At 34.0% G+C, this 26,765-nt stretch overlaps 1 protein-coding gene across 1 annotated transcript in view; it reads left to right on the plus strand.

The window, feature by feature from the left end:
* Positions 1–377: 377 nt before the first annotated feature.
* The window catches only part of LOC125679448 (roundabout homolog 1-like), an 89,258-nt gene continuing 62,870 nt past the window's right edge, over positions 378–26,765 (plus strand). Inside the window, exon 1 of the mRNA XM_056154139.1 lies at positions 378–568. The gene's annotated coding sequence lies outside the window, so the exon portion shown is untranslated. The remainder of the gene's footprint in view (positions 569–26,765) is intronic.

The raw sequence follows: 26,765 nt of genomic DNA on the forward strand, positions 1-26,765 counted from the left end.
ATCAAAGTTGAGAGTGTTTGATTGTGTTTATAAATATTCTTGTAAACCCTTTTTCACGAAAATAGGTCTTGAAAAGAATCATTTTCAAAAAGCCTAGAAGAAAGGCAATTCTGTTTTATGATATTGTGTTTGGGGAAGAATTTGCCATTTTCTATCCTTAAATGATACACAAAAATGAGAGACATAGCAAGATGAGAGAAAATAACAATTTTGGATGAGAAATCAGAGAGGAAGTATTTATATTCATTAACTCTTTGAACTGCATAGAACTGAAATATAAATAACTGAGCATATATTGTCGTCTATATGTAAATGTTTATCTTTTTAGATATCGGAGGAAGGGATGGGAACTGATTTCATGAAGCTGAGTGAAAAAGTGAAGAAGCACTCTGTCTTTGATGTTTAAGGTGTGAACTTGTATTGCTCAAGTAAACGTGATTAAGAGAATAAACAGAAAAAAATCAGCTTGGTTCAATTTTATCTTGTCAGAGATAATCGGGATACAAGTGGTAATACCTACCTGTGTGTTGGGAGAGATAGAGAACAAGAGGAGATAAGGAATGATAAGGTAAGTCGAAACAGAAATGACAGATCATGATTATATGTAAAATTTGATTGATTGAACATGATATACCTCATTTAAAATGGCGAGTTGGACTTTGCATGATAACCTACAGAAATAGCATATGAAGCAGACATTGCGGGAGTGCTACACTGTACAAAATGAAATCCTGAATTGAAACATCTTGTGTAAATGTTCTTTGAGGATATATGAACAATTTGTTGCATGTCTGTCTTTAAACTTGGTATTTTCCACTTCCTCGTCAATTTCAACCAAAGTTGACATGAAGCATCATAGGGTAAAAGTTATTCAATTTTGTTCATATGCAAAGCCGCACCTTTCAAAGGAATTTAAAGAGTTGGTGAAAATAGGTTTGGGTCACTTGAAGATAAATGTATTGTGGATTGAAATCATACCTCCTGTGCAGATCCTGCTGGGACAAGGATAGAGCATAGCTGCCAACTTTTAATATTCTGAAGTAGGTGATTGGTTTGCTAAAATTGGAGGATGGTGTGAAATTTTGTAAAGGGATATATAAGGAAATTCCAATTTCTTTTGGGTAATTATGTGAAAATAACGTCAATAATTTACAAACTTTATAGGCAGGTTGGTTCTGACCAATTGATAACCCCTATTGAGTTTTAGAAAGTGATCAGTCAGCTTGTTTTATAGTCATGGATTTCGGGGGGGGGGGGGGGGGGGGGGGGGGGGGGGGGGGGGGGGGATATATTTCATTTTTAACTTTTTGCAGATACTGAGTTGAAGCATGTGCATTAATTATGGTTACAGTTCAAGTTGTGAGTTTTGATCCAGTTGAGATATTTTTAGTATATTTATCGCTCATGGTCCTTTGACTGAGTTAAATGATTTTAATGTGTAGTTTTGACAAATTACAGACTTGACTTTTGTTCCAGTTGACATGGTAATACTGACTTTACTTGTATTGTTTTGGCTACCAGTGGAATTATTTCTTTTGGCTCCCAGTGGAGTTATTTCTTTTGGCTCCCAGTGGAGTTATTTCTTTTGGCTCCCAGTGGAGGTATTTCTCATCATTCTTACATATCTAGCTCCAATATATATGCTACACACATCATATTTTACCTACTCTTTAATTCTATAACCAGTAGAGCTACATCTCAGCAGAAACCTCTGCCCAGGATTTTGTCTAAATGGGGACATAGTGCTGGAACTATATATATTTCATTTTTAACTTTTTGCAGATACTGAGTTGAAGCATGTGCATTAATTATGGTTACAGTTCAAGTTGTGAGTTTTGATCCAGTTGAGATATTTTTAGTATATTTATCGCTCATGGTCCTTTGACTGAGTTAAATGATTTTAATGTGTAGTTTTGACAAATTACAGACTTGACTTTTGTTCCAGTTGACATGGTAATACTGACTTTACTTGTATTGTTTTGGCTACCAGTGGAATTATTTCTTTTGGCTCCCAGTGGAGTTATTTCTTTTGGCTCCCAGTGGAGTTATTTCTTTTGGCTCCCAGTGGAGGTATTTCTCATCATTCTTACATATCTAGCTCCAATATATATGCTACACACATCATATTTTACCTACTCTTTAATTCTATAACCAGTAGAGCTACATCTCAGCAGAAACCTCTGCCCAGGATTTTGTCTAAATGGGGACATAGTGCTGGAACTAGCCCTGGATCCACCTTTAATGTTAATATTTATTATTAAATGGTAGAGTTCACAAAACATGTTCCACTAATTTCTCCACACCAGCAAACTGCCAACTAAATGTGATACTTCATGTTTCATTTATTGCTATACTCTTGAGCTTTTAGGTTCATGAATTAGGTAGGTGAACAGTGAGCACCTAATACCCTTTCAAAGTTTAAAAAACAATTAGCAGAAGTAAGACCCTGGTTTATAGCACTGTAGAGGTTTCTCCATTCTCTAGCAAATAGCAAAAGCTCTGAAATGTTTCTGAGAGTCATGTTTTATTATACGTACTCTGTGTCCTAGGAATCTTCTTTCTCAGTTTTTAATTATCTACCTCTCTTAAATTATTTGTTGGCCGCAGATTTTCTTACCCATTTTTGAAATTTTTTGTGCAACTGCAGAAGCAAAGTGATGAAAGTCTGTTAATTCCCAGGTCATCTTTTGAATTGATATTTTCATTAAATTACAGTATCAAATTAAATTTATGGGATTTATATTGTCATAAACATGATGATAAAATGAATACTGAAAGAGAATAGGGTTTCGGTAAATATTGTACATTTTGTTTTTTGGGAAATATCATATAGCAAGTGATTGCAACACATTTCCCCTTCTGTTTTAGTGTGATGGCATTTGTGATAAGGTATGTAAATGATGTAACAGGAACCACGCGCCTTTCCTCATATTAGTGAAATCTTGAGCATCTCCCTTTCTTCAGTGATTGTGGCATATAGATTTTATTACCGTAAATTTAGGTCTTTTAGGATAGATGAAGGGGAGATAAACCAGTGTTTCTAAAGCCCTCTCCGCAGGAAATCATTGTGTTTCATCATAATTTTGTCATTGCCAGACAGCTGCATTGATAAAGTTTGCATGATGAGGATTCTAATATCCAACAGATCAGAACAAGTTAGGACCTATGATCTAGTGCAACTTCATAAAATTGTGCAATTAAACTCGTGCAAGGTAGTTAAATGAAGGAGTGGTGGAGAAAAACAGACACTGATTCAGAAAATTTCAGGATATTAATTTTTTAAGGAGGTCGGTAGTCCAGAGAAGGATACTAATATTCATGCATCAGTGCACACGGACCTTTCATGATGTTACCTGCATTTTGAAACACTGTGGGCAATGCATACATCTTTTTTAAATAAGATGGAATTTCATTTTTTCAAAAAGACGAAAGGTCAAGAATTTGATCAATATCATAACTTGTTCAAACAAAGTTTAGTTAAGTACCACATTAAAACTTTGACATCAAGTCATGCAAGAAGCTAAAATGCAAAACAGAGAGGATGTGTGTGAATTAGCTGTCTCTTTCATAAGATACAGATGCAGCAGTATATTATTTGATTAAATTGTTTTCCAAATGATGGGCAACACCATGTCTGCTGTTCTTCTCTATTATAATTTAAGAATTAAGTAGATTTCCTCTTGGTGTTTTGGCAGTCTGACATGTTTCAGCACTCTAAGTGTGTAGCTTCCTTTATTGCCACATTTACAATGTCACCTTTTTAACATGTTTTGAATTAAATTCACATCAGAAAGTAGCTCCAGCATAACAAATACTGGCAAAGCTTCCTGTTTTCAATTGAAATTTTAGGAAGCTGCTTCAAATTTTGAATACCTTCCACCATTATAGATGATTTTCTAAACACTGCATCTGCTAGCATCTGAGAAAAGAAGTTTCCATCATAGAAAGTCATAGTGTGGTACAGTGTTTGTCTGTCTGTCTGTCAGCACCTTATGGATCAGATAAGAACAGTATTTTATACATGTAGGTTAGGACTATCAAACTTAGTACATGTATATGTCCCCATTGATTAGAAGAAGCCTATTGGCTTTTCAAGTTCAAGGTCAAACTTGTAAAGCAGGGGCCATTTTATAGACATGAAACATGATAGAAACAGTACTATAATGGCTAGGATAATCAAATTGCTACATGTTTCCAATGATTAGAGAAAGAAGCCTATTGCTTTTCAAGGCCAAACTTGCATAGGTAATTTTATAGACACACAACAAGATACAATCAGTACTAATAAGGCTATGAGAACGAAACTTAAGGATGTTCTCCTGGTTTGAATTTTTTCAGAAGTATCAAACTTTTTTGATAAACCATTTTAAATGATACATCTTTACCTGAAAGACATTTAAAACATAAAAAAGAGTATGTTAGTGTGGACTTTAAAGAATTACAGCCTCTCAAAGTTGCCCCTTTGCTGAAACTTAATTTTTCATGAAAATCACCAATTTTCACAAGAAACACACTATAAAACAAATATTAGGACAGAATAATCTTGGCTTTCTTTTATTTTATGAAAATTAAGCATAATTGATTATTTCAATAATTTTTACATAAAATATATCACCAATTCTACAAAAAATCAAGTATTAATTAACATAATTGTATTAAATATCACACAAATTTGAAGACCTATTTCATCAAAAAAATTCAACCTAGGGAGAATATCTGTATCAAACTTTTTCTGAAATTACTAATGTAGATTTGAATCATATTTTTGCTTAATTTAAATGAAAAAAATGTGTGGGGTAGTGTGCATTGGAACAAAGATTTGAACCACTTTGTGTCCCCCCCCCCCTTCTTACACTGACATACATTCAAAACAATAACAATATACAATTTGTTATAAAATGTGTATTTTTCCATTCATATTTACAAATTCTATATATTTATTTCATTATATGACAAATAATCAGAAAACATAAATAATATATGCATATATACATTACTAATTCATTTATAACTACAGAATGTGTAAAACATATGCCCCCGCATCAACATTTTCTAATTTCCATGCACTGTGACCTTGATCTTTGACCTTCTGACCCCATAATTGATAGGCATCTTCCCGTCTTTGTATGTATCCATATGTCCAAATTTGGTTTGAATAGAATGCAAAGTACTTGAGTCATTATCCAGAAACTAGTTTTAACAGTCAACTTCCATGTGGCCATGAGGAAGAGATCTACACTTCCTGGTATGGTTCTTTATATGATGATAGCACAACTCATCCCTCTCACTGTGGTTACCAAATGGATGTAGCTAAAAATCAAACACTGGAACTCAATTTCTATCAATACTGTAAATTCTTAACAATAGAACAGAATATACTATTAGGTTTACCACCAGACTGCTAATACACCAACTTCAACTAACTCCAATTTTTGTCTAGCCAGGGATTATGTTTTAATGCCTTGCCCAACAAATTGTTACTCTAAAAGAATTTCTTAAGCAAAATGTTATATATGAATTTGTTAGTGCATAAATGACTGTTTATGAAATATATGCTAAAATTCTAATCAGGATTTTTTTTAAATGTGCATTTTCAATACCCTATAAACAAATTTTCACATTATTAAAACTTTTTGACAATTACACTTTTAAGGAATAATTAAAATAAGATTTTGATAAGATAATTTAATTTTAATTTTCCAGAACTGATTAGAAACAAATTATTGATCTAGTAGGCCCCCCAAAAACATATCTATACATGTATATATAGACAACAAAATTATCTTTTGTTTTAACTAATTTGTACACAAATGGCACGCCATAATTCTCTAGATGGGAGAAACCCACCTTTTCCCTTTGAACTCTTTTTAATGAATTAAATTCGCTGTATACTTTGGCGATTTTTTTAAAACAATGATATAGATTACACCTTTTAATCAAAATGATGCTTCAATAATGATACATTGAACGTTAGGAGCGAGATTCGCTCATGACCGACTTGGCGGGATTGGGAAGATCGCAGATCAATTTAGATACAGATCTACATAGTTTGTAGATTTTATTTTCATAAAAAAAATTCTTGTATATTGAAAAACTTACAAATTCATTGAATACTATATTAGCAGCCTCTGATTCGGGTACTACATCGCTAACATCCTTCCATCCCCCCCTCTCGTCTGACACTATGTACAGTACTGTAGTGTGTCACCATGTGCGTGGTTGTGCCTGCTTGTCTGTAATTTTCTTTGTCTGCCACTCACTTGTGAGAATATCGGATGCAGACTGATCTATAACTGCCGTTTTACTTCTAACGAATCGCCCATGTATGTTTCTGGACTGCTGTAGAATAGACTAAATGCGACATCGTACAGTGTGCGTCTTCGAGCTCGAGTTTGTTTACAATCGTAACGTCATCATGAATGTCGTAAAATGAGAAAATAAGTAAAAAATTGTCATGTTTTAATTAATTTTTGTTAGTTTATTAACATTACTTACAAAAAACCCCAGATATTAATGTTCTTTGTGCATACGAAATAAAACACATGCATCCCCATAGTTACGACTTTAAAAAGTATAGGGACTCGCTCGCGGTAAAAGTACCACGAGAGTACACCCTTAATGCACATATTCATCCATCATAGGATGTATAATGGTTTGGTGCAGTGTTTCTGTGTGTCTGTCTGCTGTTTGTCTGTTCATCCATCAGCCCTTTATAGGAAGGATAAAAATAGTATTAGTAAAACTAGGATAACTAAACCTGGCACACATGTTTTCCATGGTGACAGGAAGTTGTCTGCTGTTTCTCAAGACCATACTTTTATGGGTAATTATTAAGGAAAACCAGAACTAATGAGGCTAGGATTATCAAACTTGATATTCATGTTTCCCATGGTGTTGATGTCAATTACAGTATATATTCTTATAAGTAACATTTTGGTAACACCCTCCTTGGACATTATTCTGCACTTTTTCTAATGTCCCTATAGGGGGATGTCAGACAGATTGGAATAGTAACATCTGATACTAAATGTATGACAACATTTGATTGGTTGATAAATATAGACGATAGGAGTAGCTACGGAGAAGGGGATAGGGCAGAGAAGTGTAAATTACTATTCATTAAATTGATTTAATAGTACATTAATTTCCTTTAACTCTCAACTGTCTAGGTTAAAGTAAAACAACCAGTTCGGGCAAATAACCATGATTTATTATACATAGCAAAGCCAAAGCGTATGACAAAATAAGTACATAAAGCAAAACATAAAGCGAAATCATGGTTAACCTCCAGTGCCCAAACTGGTTACATGTATTATACATTAAATGCAAATATTTATATTTTTCAAAGGGAAGTCAGCCATTATGATGATGTATTATTCCTCCTTAAACTTGATCAGAACTTTTGAATGGTGATTGATAGAACTCTCATTTTATACTATTATCTTCGACCTTGTGACTTTCACCATGGAGTTTGACATACTTTTAAGAAAAGTTAAGATATTTAATGTTTTGTTGCCACCAGGGACACAATGTTTCACAAAGAAATCTTGTTTTCTTTATTATTCTTCATAATTTTCCTCATATTGATAAAAAAAATTGGAACATAACACTTCTTGCCTTACCACAAGTGAAATTCAAAGCAAAGTGATCAGATGACATAATTTGAAATGCTTCCTCCGCCTAATGCTGTGGATGCTGCATCTGACCCACATTTTGTGCTTCAGTGATGTGATTAAGGACAACATATAAGTCTTTTCTCTCCTCCTGGTAAGTGGAGTACATCTTACACATCTTGGGATGCATTTTCTGAGTCATGTTCCAGTTGCTGCATCTGACCTAAATTTTGTGTTTCAATTTCAATGACTTCATTTAGGTCTGTTACCACCATGTCACAAAATTTAACACAAAGGTGTCTTTGATAATTAGAAGGTGTGTTGTGATGCTTAGTTGTCAAGGTTGTAAAGACTGGGAGTGTAAAATTTTGTAATGTGTGCAACACAAAAATTTACAAGGCTGGATCAAAGGATATTTAGAAACAGTCTGGTGTTCAAATACATCATTGTATTGTTTTTCAAAAATAACGAGATGCCCTGTGTAAGTCCTGTGAAGACAGCTGTAATTCATTCAGTTTTACAAGATTTGTGTTCAAATTGGTGTATGAAAAGGAGAGTTGTTTGAAAGTTGCTGCATTATCATTGAGGAGTGTGTCTTGCACACTCTCACCTCAGACCACACATTAGCAGTGTATCTAATGATACCAGTGCTCACTGCACTTTAATAGTTTGTTCAATTAATCTAAAATACATGTATTTTTCTCATTTTTAGTTTATCAGAAAAAAGAAGTTATAAAAATTTTGGCAAGCTCAGAATTGCCCGCATGTAGCAACATTTTCTGGTAGGCATTATGAGGATTTTACACACACACACACACAAAAAAAATAATGGTAAATTAGGGTGGTAAAAAGTGAGGAAAACAGGGTGTCTGGGTTGAAGACAATGACACATTACAAAGGCTTTTGTACACCACTAATCTGCAATTTCATGACAATGGAATAAAGATTTGTGAGGAAATCAGACAGATTTTTGTTGATTTAGGTGTTAAGAAAGTGTGCAGATGGTCAGTATCATGACCTTAGTGCCCTGGGTGACCAGTGGTCATTTCAGGGTGCGAGTCAGGACAGGAAGTTATTTTGCACTATTCCTCACTCATAGAGTCATTTTGGCAGTTCATTAACAAATATCAGCTTAATTTTCTCCAGATAATGGGCTGTATAAATGTTAATGTTCTGGTCAAGTGCCTTCATTAGAAGTTTTTTATCCCTTTTTTAGATTTCTTTTGGATGATGTACTTTTGAAGGAGGTTGGGGGATTTGTTAATTTTCCATTGCTGAGGTTTGCAAAAGAAACATCTTGAGAATAAAATTTTGTTCATGGTTATTTGGGCACATTGTCTCAGGGTGTCTGAGTGTTAAGAGAAAAGTCATGATTGATGAAAAGAAGTTGCATTTAGATGCACCATTGAAATTAGAAACTCATTTAAGAGCTGCACTGGTCATTCAGAGATTGATGAAAACTCATTGGATTTCATTGAATCTGATGCATAAATCCATAGAGAGTAATTGATGTAAGAGCCAAATCCATGCTATCAGAAAATTTACAGATGAATGAAATAAGAATCTTCTTTTAGAGGACTTATAAGAATACGACATGTACAAATACTTTTTTCAGCTTGCTTCAAGACAGCTAAAAGTTTCAAGATGGAAGTATTAAAAATTTTAGATTTGACAGCAAAAACTCCACAAGAAACTTGATAGCAAAACATGTCTCCAAAAATAAAATCCATGAAACAAAAAGTGGAGGTGATAAATTGTAGGAAATGTTGTCTCCACCTGTGAGGCACTTGGTTTTTTGCTCAATTTTTGCAGTTTCTCACACCTCCAGAAATTTGAAGAGGTAACTTGAACAGGGGATTATTGGGAGTGAGGTTAGCAGACGTTATTACCAAAGATTACAGATTCCTTTCAGCTGTCCTGTCATTAGTGCTGCCTTTTGATGTGGAGATAGAACAATAAAGCCTATTCTTTTAGTGTTTTCTCCTTTCTGATGTCAATATGCTGCACTTGTAGAAAAAATAGTCTCTGAGAAAATGGGTCCTGTTTTATAGAAAGAATGTGAAAAGAAGAGGGATGGAGGACTAAAAGGTGCATAATGTATGTATGTAATGGTTAATTGTCACATGTGGCTGTAAATAATATTGTTTGTTGTTTGGAGGATCTGAGAGATTTTTGTGGCAATAAATAATGTGAACTGACAGGACTGAGTGATCCCTCATGTTCCATGACTGTTGGCCTGGTGTGGTGTCCTACAAGGGTGTTGAAAATGGAGGGGTGGATCAAAGAAAAGGTGAAGAACTGTCATCTAGTTCCTTATATTTTATTATGTGATGTATGTATGCATGAAGCCCATGTAATATTAGATAACAGGTTAACTATGAAAAATAACGTCAAGAGATCTGTCAAATAAATAAAACTAAAGGTAAAATGCAAAATGAAAGATGGAGATGAATACCACGAGAAGTTATGTTGACTTAAATTTTCTCATTGCATGTATTTTACACAAGATGATTATCTATCGTGTAGAAAATCTTGCATATGTACTTTTATGCTCCCATAATTGAAGATTCATGGGTATATAGTTTTAGCCCACCTGAGGTAAAGGTTCAAGTGAGCTTTTCTAATCAAAATTTGTCAGGCATCTGTTATCGTTGTTGTCATCATCAACTATTCACATTTTCATCTTCCTGATCTCCAGAACCATTGGACCAATTTCATGCCCCCTTCAAAGAGGAGAAAACCAGGGAAAAAAAGGCAAAAATCCGAAGAAGAACCTGAAAAGTTGAAATTTACATGAAATCTTCCTGAATTAGTGTAGATTCAAGTTTGTTCAAATCATCATGGCCCCCTGAGGGTAGCGTGAGGCAACAATAGGGGATCAAAGTTTACATTGAAATATAGAAAAACTTTTAAAATTTTTTTTTATCGCAATAACAGCAGGGCCATGATTATGTCTCCCCTCTTACAGGGGGAGACATATTGTTTTTGTAATTTTTGTCTGTCTGTCACAAAATCTTTTGAACACTTCTCCTGTATGGCATTTCTGATAGACTTGAAACTTTATACAGTGCTTCATTGTCATTTGTAGATGTGCATATTGCTGAGATGCAAGGATCCAATTAGTTATAGTGGATCTAAGAGGGGTGGAAGGTGTAAAATAGCTTGTGAACACAAAATCTCCTATATGGGTTATCAGATAGTCTTGAGATTTTGTACAATCCTTACAATATACATGTATAGGGAAACTCATTAAAAATCTTCTTCTGAAGAATCACAGGGCCAGAAAAGTTTATATTTTCACGAAAGCTTCCTGGTATAGTGCAGATTCAAGTTAAAATCATGCCCCCCCCCCCCCCCCCCCTTTAAAAAATCTTCTTCTCCAGAACCATGAGGCTAGAGAAGTTTACATTTACATGAAAGCTTCCTGAAATTGTGCAGATTCAAGTTTGTAAAAATCATGGCAACTGGGGGTAGTTTGGGGCCACAAGAGGGATCAAAGTTTTACATGTGAATATTTAGGGAAACATCTTTAAAAATCTTCTCAATAACAGCAGGGCCATGATTAGTTATATCAATATGCAAGCACCATTCAAATTCATTCAAACTGAGGGTTCTTGGGGGGTAGGGTGGGACCACAATAGGAGATCAAAGTTTTTTATGGAAATATACAGCATATTAAAACAAATTCTTTTCAACAATAGCAGGGCGACACTACGGTAAATCATATCAAAATGCATATGTTCCTAAGTTGCATGGATTTAAGATAGTTTTTTTATGCCCTGAAGTCAGGGTAAGAAGAGTCAGGTGTTGTTTTTGTCCTGTCTGTCAAAAACTTTATCTTGCTCATAAACTTTGAATAGGAATTGATAGGACTCTCATATTTCTGTAGTACATTCCTTTTGACAAAACCTTTCTTTTGGCATTAAAGTTTTTGACCTTGTAGCCTTGACCTTTGAGGTTGACCTACTTGTAAGAAATCTAACCTAGACAATATTTCCAGAACTATTTGAGATAGAGCTTTCATATTCTGTGTATATTTCTTTCTTACAGGAAGACCTTACATTTCATTCCATAATCTTTGACTGTGTGACCTTGACCTCAGAGTTTGATCCAATTTCAAGAATTTAACCAAAGCTTTAACCTTGTTCATAACTTTTGAATGGTGAGTGACAGAACTTTCATGTGTGCATCCTTGTGACAAGACCCTTCATTGGTACCAAATTGATTAATATTGTGACTTTTGAGTTTAACCTAGCCTTGGTGATATGTCATGGTTATGCTGTGACTCTTTGGGAATAGGTTGGGACCACAATATGGAATCAAAATTTTTCATGGGAATACAGATTCAATTTTTAAAAAAAGAATCAAAACAGCAGGGCCAAGAGGACTCAGGTGAGAGATGTGGCCTATAGGCCTCTTATTTGCTTTTCTGCATGCATGCTTTTGTTACATTTGAACTATAAGTGAGAGGGAGGGCTTTGATTAAGGCATTTTCATTGGTGTGATGTTCATGACATTGACCTTTAAAGTGGGAAAGTTTCGTATTTAGTGGTGTGAGCCTTTCCAACAGTGACAGGTAATCTTCATGACCTTGACCCATTTGTGACAAGGCCTAAATCCATATGTACATGTAATAGGATTGACTCCAATAAGTGATATTGCCAAGCACTACTGTTTTAATTTTATTTTGTTCTCTCTATCTCTCTCTTTTGATTTTTCAGAAGAAAAAATAATTATGAAAGAGATGTGGAAGAAATTTTATCAGAGGGTTTGGCAGGATATCTTTCTTTGTTATACTTGTTTCTATGTTCAGTCATACTTTGTATGTGCAAGAATTTGCAATCACGATTGTATCATCAAGAATACCCCCCCCCCCCATCCAAGAAAACAGAACCTTACGTCTAAAGGAACTGAATAGCAAAACTTTAATAAAATGCATGTATCATAAATTCAACAAGATATTGAATTTTTTTTTTTTTTACAAATTGTAATGTATGCTATCAACAGCAGCTAGAGGAACTACTTATGGAACTTTCAACTTTTAGATTGTTGTTGTTCTAAATTGAGAGTTTACTGTTGTGCACTTCCTCAACCCACAATTAAAACTAATGACCATAAAACCATATCATAAATATTAATCTGCAAAATTGGCTTTTTTACATAAATCTCTCTGGATAAATATTGTTTGCTACCTTCATCCAACTTAATTCAAATTCAAGAGGAGTTCCTTTTATGGAAGATATAAAATTTCATATAAATAACAAAGATTTTTTAAAGTTGACAGAAGACACAAGTAGATCTCTTTTAGTTAAATAGAAAACTTTGTTTCCCGTCTTTGAATTTTATTTCCCTGCAGTGAGAAAATGTTCAATTTACTATAGCCATAAATTATGGACATGACTTTTTATTAAAGGGAGATAATCTATGAATCGTGCGTAGGGGTTAAATCTAACACACAAAGACTTGTAACAGAACACGATTGACTCATAATTTTAATCCATTATAGGAATAAACAAGTTTACAAAGACTGACTTGCTGGGTATTTTGGCGTTATAACGACAGTGTTTGTTCTTTGGTCAAATGATCCCCTCTTTGGCAGAGCCCTCCCGCAGGCATTGAACTTTTTCATTCCCCGTCAATGTGACGGCTGAAACACAATTTTAAGGGCATGAACAGGTAATATACCTGATATCAGAAAAATATCCCCGCTCCCTTGTGGAGGTGTAATGGCATTTCCATTGAGAATGGACAAAATCGTCTATGAGGGGACTGAAAGATGATACTGCTTGAAATTAAATCTTGATTTGAAGATGATTGAACTGTTTATCTTATTGATTAATAGGGCATACATCTGATTTATAAGCTCTTATTGACTGGATTTTCGATGTTTGAATAAGGCCTTTGATAGAAGATGGTATGTCAATTTTATGATAGCAGATTAAAATTCAGACACTTCACTATATATAAGCAACTTCCTGCAAGTTTGAGTCTTAGATGTGCTGAGTATGGTCACTTAAAATACCGGTTATCTAAGCCGAAATGAAGCTACTTTTTGCTGACAGTTTATTCAACAAAAAACCAGGTGTGGAGCAGCCAATGCTCAGCTGCCACCATTTTATGCAGTATAAACTGTTATGATGAATGTCGGTCATTGCAATCAAAATGCTTTTTGCAACTGAAATTATTGAGTTATATATTTGTATTCTTTCTCTTTCATCACCATCAACACCATCTTTCTGTTTAAAAGACTATATATGTGATCACCAAATTTCCTTATTAAACCCAATCACAACTAAGACTAATTCTAGGATAAACTATTAATAACAGCTTTATAGGGCTGTTCATGAAGAGTTTACAGCCCCTGCTTTTGGCATTTTAATGATGATGTCCTGCATTTATAATGAATATCCATACAAAATAATCATGCTGTTCTGCATCCCACATGACCCTTTCATATTCTTGAGTCAGTTCATTTTGTATGTCCATTTTAAGTTGTGTTAGGGCAGATGAAATCGTATTGGAAAACGATTTCAAGATCATTGGGGAGCCATGAAAGTTGTCCTGGCTATCAGATGACCACTGGCTGAGTTGTAAACATTCTGATGGTTTTATCGTCAACTAAGTATCTTAGTGTTATTGGCTTGTGATGCTTGTGACAGATATTATGACCAATTGTTGTCAAATTTGGCAGCAATATAACCCTGTCTGCTTTTGTCAAGATTTGTTCTTAATAGTGAAAATAAAGTCATTTTGTGGGTGTATGATAGAACACTGACTCCAGACAAATTCTTTTTTCTTTTCTTCTGTCTTGTCATATTTCATTTTTATTTTGTCGGTGACTTTATAGAAATGATTATGGTCTTGTGTTACTCATTTTGTTGCCTTTTACATAGCCATGTAAAGACATCCATTCAGTATATGTAACTTATTTTTCATCTCAAGGTTATACCACTAAAGAAGGTTTTTATTAGTATGGAAGAGCAATTTTAGGTGGCTAACCTAAGGGTCAGTCCAATATCTTGTCAAACAAAAAATATCTTTTCTATGAGGTGAAGGGTGCTGAGAGATCTTGAAATTGATAGATTGTCAGAAAGGTTGTTTACATTGCCTAAAGTATAGATTATGTCACTCAAGCCAAACTAAGACAACATCTACTTGTGAAAAATTTATCTATGTAAATCCTCAATTCTGCAAGGAAAAAGGAAAACTTTGCTGCCATCCTAGAGTGTGTTTTGGTTACTCAGAAAGGAAAATAGCTGACCCGCACAGTCATAAAAGAACTAGTGTTTTGGTTACCTTACGAAATATAGCCCCAGTTCATATTAAAACTAAGCTTGTGTAAGAGTACTGAAAAGCCACACCTAGTGGCGTCTGAGGATTTCCTTTCTCCATTATGGGAGAGAAGAAAGCTTGATTAATTTCCAATACATTGGTTGATGGAGAAATTTCACACTTTCTGAGTTCATCTGTGTGAGATAAATTTAGTTGAAAACTCTGGTCAGGATATTGATATAGTACGAAATGTTATGACCATATTTAAGAATGTACAGTGTGTAATCATTAACTTAGATGCTGTCCTGTCCCATCATATTGCCTGTGACCTTGGGGTTCTTAAGTAATTTGTGTATTTCATCAATTGAGAACAATTTGTCTTCCTATCAGTAAAATTCTCTACACAAGTCAATTCACCCAGAAACTAGCTGTGATTAATATTATGCAATTGGGTCTATAAGAATCAGGAAATTATGTCATCCACCAACCTCTCTTGAATCTGGTCTCTTGAAAATACTCATTAATTCCTTCTTGTTAATGTTTGCTTTGATTGAAAATATCAGGACATTATGGAGTGACTAGAATCCCCATATTCTTGATCCTTACCATTAGAGATTGTGGAGAACTGAAATCCTGAAAAGTGGACACCTGTGATCAATCCCTGTTTTATGGTGGCACTGCCATGCCAATACAATAAAATTAAATGATGTCACTATGATTACTGGTACATCCTCCTAAACAGGTAGGTCAACCTGAAAATGTGAAAATAAAGTGCGTCTTTCATGTGTCAAGAAGAAATCCAATGTATTTAACAAATTATGTTGATAATTTTTTTGGAGAACTAATAATGGCTCCAACAGATTTGATGTGTCTGGTTCGGTTCTTTTTATTAACTCACTTCATGGTATAAAAGATACATTTTTGCTGTATTACATTTATTAGATTTTTACAAGAGAAGGTCTGCAAAGGTGCTTGGGACATATTTGTAAAGCTTAAGTGAGAAAGACAAACGGTCATCATCGAAAGAATTCAACCTTTTATCATTCAGAGGTAGTAGGGACAGAATCAGAATAACTAACTATCTGAAGCAAATTTAGAAATCAAAATTGTTAAACTCTTTATAATTTCAAATTACAAAGTTTTCTTGTTCTTAAATTTTTTTTCCTTTCTGAGGGTTGAAATTTTTTAAAACTCTAATCTAATGCAGCAGTTTTTTTTAAAAAGTTGTTCAGACCAACATTTTATCCTGTGGCTGTTTTTTTTCTTGCAATATTTAAGCAGCATTGATTTGATCAAAATCTACAGGTTCTTTCAGCAACGAAAATGGAAAAGATCTTCCTGTTCACATTTCTTGTAGCAGTTCATAAATTGTTTATCAAATTGTTGCTGTATTAGGTACATGAGTAATGCATTGATTCTGAATCTTGATTTTTATTAAGTCCAGAAGTTCATCTGGCTTTTCACTAAAGAGAAACTCAATGATCTTGCCCAACGTAAGATCACTTTACAAAAAACATCTGTCCATCAGTGTTAATGCTGAAAATTACAAGGAACTCTCAAAGGTCGGAGCATGTTTAGAATAATTGCTGTAAAATAATATCCCAAAGAACAAATTGTTTAACATGGTTTTTATATGTTCTTTCTTGACTGTCAAACTGTCTTGTGAAACAATCTGTCAAGTTCCAGCAACACATTTTGAACAAGATGATTTAGGATTTTTTTTCCCACACTTGCTTGATTAGCAGAAATCTTGACACATGATTGGTGTGTGTACTGTTATCAAAGCTTTTTTTTTTTTTTTTTTTATACAGTTGTGTTCAATAATTTTGTGTAAGTAAACTGAAAAATCTATCAAATCTTTATTAAATTTGATAAGAATTACATGGCACAGATCCTATCACTTGTGATATAATTTTGAGTGACATGTCAATATTAGTAAATTTTCCTCCATTGAAATAAAGAAAAAGCAGAATGCAGATATTTTTCTATGATAAGTTGATTTCCACTGTTTTATACGGGGCGCTACATGAAATATGACATGCCTTTTCAGTTTTTGCACTCTGTAAACCTCTAGTCTTGGGTACAACACTTCCATTAAGACATATGCCTCATTGAGTACCTATACCATTAAGTTTTACCAAGAATGATCACTTATTATCATGGATAAAAATAAGGATTGTAAAGATGGTTAAGAAATAACTTTGAGGCTGTGTATCATGTTTTGAAGAAAAAGACCAAGCATGAAAACAAGTTGTCAAGGTATTCTTGTCATCATTATTGAGACATTTGTCCTGGTTGCAATTGCTGACAACTGCAATGAATGGAAATAAATAAGATCCCTGATCTCTATCTATCACATTAACTTTCACGGTCAATTGACCATTAATTCTCAGGTTTGATGGGATCTTCTCTCTCTACTTCAAATAGGAACATTTTACTTCTGAACTTGGTTGAATCCCAACTGAGTAAACATTGCCTTGTTTCATGTAGAAATATCAGTTGAAGTGCTAACTTCTCTTTTTGCATCCAAGATAGGACATGTATTAATTTTAATCTTTCTTTCTCTTAATTTGATTACTCTGGTCATAACTAGGTAGGAATGTTATAATTGGTGAACTTCATTGCTGTATGAAGTTATTCATCAAGGTCAAGTTTGCCCAAATTGAAATTGAGAGAAGGGGGGGGGGGGGTCAAAGCCACATCTGGTTTAATATGGTGACAGTAAGGAAAAGTTTTGTTTGAGGATATCAATTTCATTTGCAAGCAGAATTTTCGACTGCCTGAAAATCTCTTCTGCTGGTTTTTGTACTGTCAGAGGATATGATTCATCAGAAGGATCTTACGACAGATTTCTCTGACTATTGATTAAGAAAACTGATTTTCGTGCACTGGAGATGACATTGATAATTAGAATAATGAGAAATGGAAATATATGGTTTGAACAGAATTTTCATGTTTCTTTTAAATATTTTTGTCGACTAGCTGATGTGCAGTAGTTCACTATATTGATTGTATGACAAGATAAAGAAAATTACTATGGAACCAAAGTGAAAAAAGACAAGAAATCTTTAATTAAGTCTGCATTATACAAGAATCGTCATGATAATTTTAAACAAAAAACTTGAAATGGACACCTGCAGCATGGATCATTAAGAACAAATTCTAGATGACAGGTCTCTTTCATTTGGACATGCAAGAAAGCCATTGCTGGCTAATGAATTCCTTATATGGGCAAATCCTTGTGTTCCTTTTCCTGAAAAACAAGAATGAGTTACTATTATTTCGATTTGAAACATCTTTATTTCGTTAACTACAGGTAGTTACTATTCTTTTTATCTGTTTTGACACCGATTATATTACTGGTATTGACCATCACGTATTTTGAAGTGCTTGAAATACGATCACATTGTAAGTGCATCCACAAATGTATTTAGTAGAACTACATGTATTAGGCATTCTGACAATGCAAGAAATAGACACTATTGAACTTTTCTCCATATTATGAAAAAATTATTTTTATTTCCTATCATGTACTGTAAACCAGCTTTTATTCGCAACAACTTTATTTCACAATTTACCATGCAGTAATAAATTGGTTCATGGCAACAAATTCTGGTATCATGAAAAGATAGAAGATAACGAACAGTGATCAATCTCATAGCTCCTATAAGGAATACTAGATTAAGAGTTTGGCAAACATGGACCCCTGGACATACCAGAGGTGTAATAAGGTGCCTAGGAGGAGTAAGCATCTCCTGTCGGCCGTTCATGTACTTTAAACCAGCTTTAGGCACAATGACTTTATTTTGCAATTAACCAATAATGAGTTAATTCATGGCGACAAATTCTGTGACCAAGATCATAATAAACAAAGACAGAATGCATTTAAAAGACTGTTTCACGGCGATTTACTGGGTCATATAGTGTTTGTCATTCGCGACGATTTACTGGGTCATATAGTGTTCGTCATTCGCGGCGATTTACTGGGTCATTTAGTGTTTGTCATTCGCGGCAATTTACTGGGTCATATAGTGTTTGTCATTCGCGGCGATTTACTGGATCATATAGTGTTTGTCATTCGCGGCGATTTACTGGGTCATATAGTGTTCGTCATTTGTGGCGATTTACTGGGTCATATAGTGTTCGTCATTCGCGGCGATTTACTGGGTCATATAGTGTTCGTCATTCGCGGCGATTTACTGGGTCATATAGTGTTCGTTATTCGCGGCGATTTACTGGGTCATATAGTGTTTGTCATATCCTGCTTTCTGTCCTCTGTCCATCTGTTTGTTTTGAATATTATAGCTTTATAAATAAACTAGAAAAGATACCTTCTTAAAAGTTGACACACAGAAACAACTATGCCCAAATTTTCTTACTTGACTTTCTGTGTGACCTTGACCTGCATTTTGCCTTTTGCTTGTTTCTGAACAATCTGTTGAGATACTTTCATGAAACTTCACACACAAGAACATCTTTGTGAGAACATGATAACTACATATATATACAACATATTTACTTGACCATCCACATGACCCGAAACTCATATTTACAAATGTTCTGTGCAGCGTATTTTATGAAGATAATTTCATCAAACTTCATAGAATCATTCAGGTAAGAATATGACAACTATTTGAACAAGTTTTTTCACCTTGACCTTCCATATAACCATGACCCCTCATTTCTACATTTTTTTTTGTTGGTTTAGCTTGTTTCTGTCTAACCTGTTAAGATAGCCTTTTCAAACTTCATACACAGGTACAACTTGATAAGAAGCTGACTTATGTTCTGTATCATTTTGCTCACCCGAACTTGCAGTATTTCCTATTCTTATCATAAATAAAACAAACTCATGGTGGTAGGCAGTGACAAGGTAGTCAGTTTAATTTCATTTGTCATGTATAAAGTATATCCCAATTCTTTGAGGATCATTGCCCCAGATTCCAGATGGTATCAAGTTCAGTCTGTGTCAAGGAAATGTCTGAAAATAGAACTTTTTTTATCCCGTGGTAAATGGTGGCATGTAAACTTGAAAAAACATGGATATGATACTAGAACTAACAGGTTGGTCATGGCTAACTTGTCGAGTGAACACAATTTGCTTGTTACTTTATTTGAATGTCCTAACTGGTTCACTGTCGAAATAAATGTGAAATATAAAATAGTGCCCGATTAGATGAACAAAAGACGCATTTAAATTTAATAAATTGAACACACACATAACATTAGTGTACAGCGCGGAGTGCCAATGATCAGGAAGAACTGGGTTCGAATACCCTATCTGGTGAACTAGATTCGAATACCCTATCTAAGAAATTGGGTTTGAATACCCTATCTGATGAACTTTTTTTTAATGTACCATAAGCAAAAAGAAATGTTTAGCTATGGTCAAATATTTTGACCATGGCCTTCCATTTAACCTTGACTTCATTTCTGGTTCATGTATTTGACTTGTTTCTGAACACACCAGGCAGGGATTCATGTCTTCGAGATATCTCTATAGTATTAGTCCTTACTTCTCTGTTAATTTGTATTTAAGAGTATACAACTGAACTTTGTTGGAAACAAGGAATGGTAGGAAGCTTTACGGTTAAAATTTCAGTGGGGAGGTTTTATGATTTAAAAACATAAAAAGTGGACATTAAAAATTTTGAGGGTGGAGTTCAGTGACATACCAGCTGGTATATGAAGGATGTGGCATTATATTTTTAAAAAATCCATTGAGTGTAAAAGCCTTGACTAAACCCCCTGCCTTGTTGGCATATGAACTTCATGTGTTTGTATTGAAGATTTTAGGTTCCTTAACTATTTGAATTGTTCTTTTTCAACTAAAAACCATAATACTGGGGCATGTATGAACTGATATTCATAAAACAAAGCAAATAAAACCACTATGATTTTTTAGTTGGGGAAGTAGAGGTACTGTTTCAAAATTTGCCAGATGGGTCTAGGTATGTAATATCAGATGTTTCATGGAATTGCTGTAAATATGAACCATTGCATCAATTGAAATAATGAGCTGGAATACAGTAACATTTTCATATTATAGAGAATTAGTAATTAAGCATACAAATTATCTGAATATGCAGAAAAGCATAGGAAATAGTGACAAAAAGGTCTCTTGAAAATCATGAATGATTAACGAAATACATTGGACATGAAAAGTGTTCCTGAAAGTATTTCTAAGCAATGGGTATTTTGGGTACACTTTAGTGTTTAGCACAGTGTTTAGGTGACAGCAAGTCTGCCTACCAATGCTTTACATCATTGTGCTCCATGCATGGAACCCAAGTTTTCTGAATTTCTCAGATGCTATTTGGAGACTTAACCAATGCAACAGAAATTCTTTTGATATTTAACAATTACAATTTATGTCCTGAACAGGGTTGTGCAAGTGCTCTAGAATGTTGGAAAGAAGGTTAGATGTGTTAGAAAAGTCACTGTGAGAAAATTGGAGGAAGTCCGAGGTTTGTTGCAAGATTGTGGGAAGGTTTTCACAATGATGCATTGTTGTAAGACATAAACTTCACATTTCTACATGTCATGTCTTATCCATTATCTGTGCTGTACATAATCTGAGAATTAAAACCTTGTTACTTCTGAGAAGATCTGTTTAGTTTTTGGCCTGAAAATAGTAAATGTTGTTTACAGGATTAGTGGAGAAATGTTTTATGTAGCAAAAAACTTTGTAAAAGAGAAACTAAAATGTATTTCTTGAACTAAGATGTTTCTTTTTAATACCACCATATTTCATTGGCATTGTAAAAAATGTTGCTAAATTTCTTCACGCTCCTCTATAGGACAGTCTAATTGTAGGTGTGAATAAATTTCTGATAGTCTAGTATAAATGTCTTCATGATTTTCAAGGAATCATGAAAAAAAGTATTCACGTCTTGATCTCTTTTAAGTAATGTTTATCTTACTATTGATAAAAGTGATCCTTTCATGTCTCTCTAACAAAGAAAAGGACAATCTTGTCCAGTGTTACACAGGAGGAGAAAGAAAATAATACAACTCCATTTAATGCTGACCAGTGCCCCTGTCCACCTTCAGCACTTAAAACTTGGGTCCTGCTTACAACTTTGATGAGGCGAAAAATTTCTATTAGCTTGATTAAATAGATTTTCTGATTGAACTGCGACTTTTGAAAGCTGTTGTGTTTATGGGCTTAGTAGTTAGCAATGTTTCAGCTTTTTATGGTAAATTTTTGTCCTTTTGTGTGATTGTGAATTTGTATAAAGATGGCAACATCTGACACAAGGTCATGGGAAACTGCTACAGGCTTGCCATGTATGTGCTACAGATGAAAGATATATTGGTGGTTCATTGCCACATAATATACCATTTTGTAATGTGCATTGCATTAACTTGAAACTGGGAAGTGATTTTTTAGTTGCCACTTGGTGATGTATGGAATATGGAGGTTGTACTTTTAGTCAGGTTTTAGACAAATCTACTGCGTCCGATAACATTAATAAATTTAGATTTACTATAGGTTAAGCCCACTTGTACAGGCCATGATCCATTTATCGGGACACCCAATGCCAGTTGACCTACTGTTTATAGATCAGACAGGTAGTCCATACTGAAGGCGCTGCTCTAGATAGTTCCTGTTCCGGGTATTTCTGTCTGTGAATACTGTTTAAGGTAGTCCATACTGAAGGCGCTGCTCTAGATCGTTCCTGTTCCGGGTATTTCTGTCTGTAAATACTGTTTATAGATCAGACAGGTAGTCCATACTGAAGGTGCTGCTCTAGATAGTTCCTGTTCCGGGTATTTCTGTCTGTAAATACTATTTATAGATCAGACAGGTAGTCCATACTGAAGGTGCTGCTCTAGATCGTTCCTGTTCCGGGTATTTCTGTCTGTGAATACTATTTTGGTGAGGTCTCTTGTGAAATGTTGATCATTACAAATTACCTTTTTAGGTATCATACAAAAGACAGTAAAAATAATCTACAGACATTGTACTATAGAGATTTTTTTGATGTGATTTTTTAAAGGATAATCCAACTTCTGTATGCTTTGTTTTAAGGTGTTGTTATGGACACATTAGTTTGAGATGTGTTTGTTGAGACTATTTTAGATGCATCACAGGGAGGACCCAAGTGACATTTTACGAGAGATACAGCTTTATGACTTTTTACCAGACAGCTAGCTCCTCACTTTATTAACTGTACAGTTGCTATATAGTACATACTGCTATAAGTGCTATGGTAAACAGCTTCTTTCATGGTACTCTTTAGAATTATATGTTTTAAGGTGCTGCTTGCATATTGTAACTCCTAAAGACAAGCTTTCTGTTGTGTTATAAATGTTCCATATCAGTATATGGCACCATCTGTATTCATATGGACACACATCTAGATACAAGATCTTGTAATTTCTCCCTATAATGAATTAACAAAATTCAATTGCAGTAAAACTGAGACATGGTCAGTTTTGACCTCAGTCTTACTTTTTAACTGTATGTCAATTACCTTTAAAGCGAGACTTGAATATCAAAAGTGAGTTTGTCTTAGATTTATAGCGATGAAGCTAGGTTATTACGATGGATATTATTATGTCAATTCAAAGAAACTTTTGTTTAAGAAACTGTCACTTCATAAGGGAATAATTATGATAATGTCAAAATGAACTGAGGTAATTATAAATATAAACATATTTGTCATTGGATTATGATTTTACATTGTTACGAGTGTAAGATGTGAAGTAAAATAAGCAGGAAGGAACTTAGTACCTGGGACACTTGTGAATTGAAGAACTTCACATCAATCAACTTAGAAAGGCTTTGGTAATCCCAGAATAAAGAAACATCCCTGAAGTTGTTTCAAATGAAGGAGGATTAATTTGTTTGGTCAGTGGTTTAGGTTATCAGTTATTGGGGGGGATTGACCAGCTAAAATCTCATTTTTCCTTCTTTGCATGATATTTCCCATTAAGTGGCTAAATTGCCATTTTTACTTTTGTGGTTTTTGACATTTTTGAGAAAAAATTGACTTGTACCATTTGGTCCCTGTGAAATTTGATGTAGATTGTGTGGTAGATATATTCATGACATGTACAGTAATTGTTTGGTGACATTTTTATATGGCTTGTTTTGCTGTAATATGAAGAATATTACAACTAAGGGCATTTATTTCTGAATTATTTTATATGATTAGAATCAAGTGACTGAAATTAAAGCTGCATATGTAGGTGAAACAAAATCAAACTGTTACCTGTACCAGTACTCTCTCTCTCTCTCTAAAAGATAGTTCTCTCTCTCTAAAAGATAGTTAGTATACAGTATATACATTTGTAGATTTAGTGTAGTTGCTAGGTGTATTTATACCTAGTTTTTGTTGTTTTGTTATTATTCCCTGTTGATATTGGCCACATTATGTAATTCTTTTTGTTTGTCCTGATGTTTGTCATTCCGAAAATTTGACAATCTGGTTGTTCGTGTCGTTGGTCATTCTAGTGCTTTGTATAAAAAAAAATTTGTATTTGACCTTGTATACACGTTGTGGATCCGACACTTTTAGGTATCAGGTGTTGTTGGTTGGAACTTGGTGCATATATATATATATATATATATATATATATAAACCAGAAGTAAGTGTAAAAAAAATCTATACAAGTAGTTGTATAATAGAAATATCACAAAGCCGATTGATTATACTTGACTAGTTTCTTCAATTCTTCAGGAGTATATGTATGCATGTAAATATATGTATAATGTATATAATATATATGTGTGTGTGTGGCCTACTGCAGAGAAAAATTTAGGCATTTGATTGGACGACAAGCCAGGAATATGAGGCCATGCATATACCTTGCCAAGAATAGATGGGATACAGAATGGCTTCAACAGATCTATATACTTAACCGCTTTGTAAAATAAACATTATTTTTTAAAAAATATATTTTGAAGTCACAAACCTGTCTCATCTTTAGCTGTGTACCAACGCTTTTGGAAAAGGAAGCCATGGGAGACACAATTTTTGCAAGATAATCCACATCAGCACTTAATTCCAACATCCATTGAAATGCCAGTTAGCATGCCAACATCAACTCAAAGTCAAACTCTACTTTCACTCTGCACACATCAATTTTGCCTGTACAAAATTTGCACCTCGATGGCAAAATTTTGAAACAATCTAGGTATCTTTTCCAGTTGTTTTTGATTTTATCAGCAATGTTTAAATCAAACTGTTCTCTGATTTTATTGCTTAGGATCTCTTCTAAGTATCCCATTGTAAGTGTGGCATGGGTCAGTGCCATTTTGGTCCCCATAGCTGTCCCCTTTTACTGCTCATAATGTTTATCATTAGAATTGATAGTATTGTTTATTGATACTATTTTTGTCGCTTCTAATATGAAGCCTTTTTTGAAGCAGGCGTTTATTTTTTCTGGATGTTTGTTAATGAGTAAATTTAATATTCCAGAGTTTCGAGACCTAATGTACTTGTGATATTTGTATATAAGTTAGTTACATTCATTGTAACTAATTTGTCACTAGCTGTTATTCTGTCAGGGAGATATTTTAAAAAATCCACGTTGTCTCTTACATGGTATTTTGGGGTGGTTTTTTAAGCTACAAAAGTATGTTTATCATGGCATAGCTGTAAAGAGGATTACAAATTCATAAAGTTTCAAGCTAAAAAAGAAAAGAAAAACTAATGTGCCTTATACAAGTCTGTCAAAAATGCTGTTTCTTTCTTTGTCAGAGAGAGTGTATTCTTGTCTTCTGAAGTAGATGTTTTACTTTTTGCATTGTGTAATTGTCTTGGTTTTCTGTAATTTCGTTATAAAATTTACCATTTGTAAGCTTCTAAATATGTATATGTATATTCATTTGAATTTAGTATGTCAAACAGACAAACATGATTTTTTAAAACTGATTGCATGAAAAAAGCCTTCAGAATATGCTGAAGACGCTTTATTGTATCTATAGAAGTAACGAAGTGGGAAGTCGAAAGAAATTTTTTTTCTTCAAAATTTTGAAGTGACAAATGGTACCTGCTGTGAGGAAGGAATGTGAAGGTTTCAATGGGTACCAGTTAACGCACATCTGCACACGCTTGATATTCCCATTACTTTTACGACTGGGAAAAAAAGAGTTGAATTGGTTACTTTTACTTCATTAACTCTTTTGTCACATCATTTATACAGTACTCCATTCCAGATTATTTTGGGTTGAATATAATTTTTTCTACATCATTATATTTTCCATGCATTTGGAGATGTCTAGAATAATTTGTCGGAAAATTGATGTGTTTTACGAGTGCAAAATATTAATTTTTTTCTCAATATTAAGCACATGATATTTTTTTTTTTTAAAGCTACAAAAGTATGTTTATCATGGCATAGCTGTAAAGTGGAGGATTACAAAATCCATAAAGTTTGAAGCTAAAAAAGAAAAGAAAAACTTGTACCTTATACAATTAATGTATTATAGATTAGGAGAAAGACAGCATTTGTCATGAAGTAATGGAAAACTTGGAGGCTAGCCCATTAGACCCAGAGCATTTCTGCATATGCTACATGACAGTTAGCATTGCCTAACATCATTTTTCCCCAGCTTTATCTTCTTTTTGGAATGGAATTGTTCTGGTCTAATTAGATTATGTCTTCAGACCTCTTATTTTGGTGCTGCAATTAGGACTAAAGGCATTCTGGGACTTTATGAGAACTAAATGCTGAGTACTCGATTGAACTTACAGTCCATTTTGTTGCTTTTTATGTCAAGGAAATTAAGAAGCAATGCATATAACTTGTTTCTCCATCTTAGAATTTGCTGTTTTGCATTATTTGTTTTTTTTTTTTTATTTACCTATTACCTCCTGATGTATAAATCCACATACCACGTGTTGCATGTGTAAAATTCATTTAACC

Source organism: Ostrea edulis, chromosome 2 (genome assembly GCF_947568905.1).
Source record: "Ostrea edulis chromosome 2, xbOstEdul1.1, whole genome shotgun sequence".
Lineage (NCBI taxonomy): Eukaryota > Metazoa > Mollusca > Bivalvia > Ostreida > Ostreidae > Ostrea > Ostrea edulis.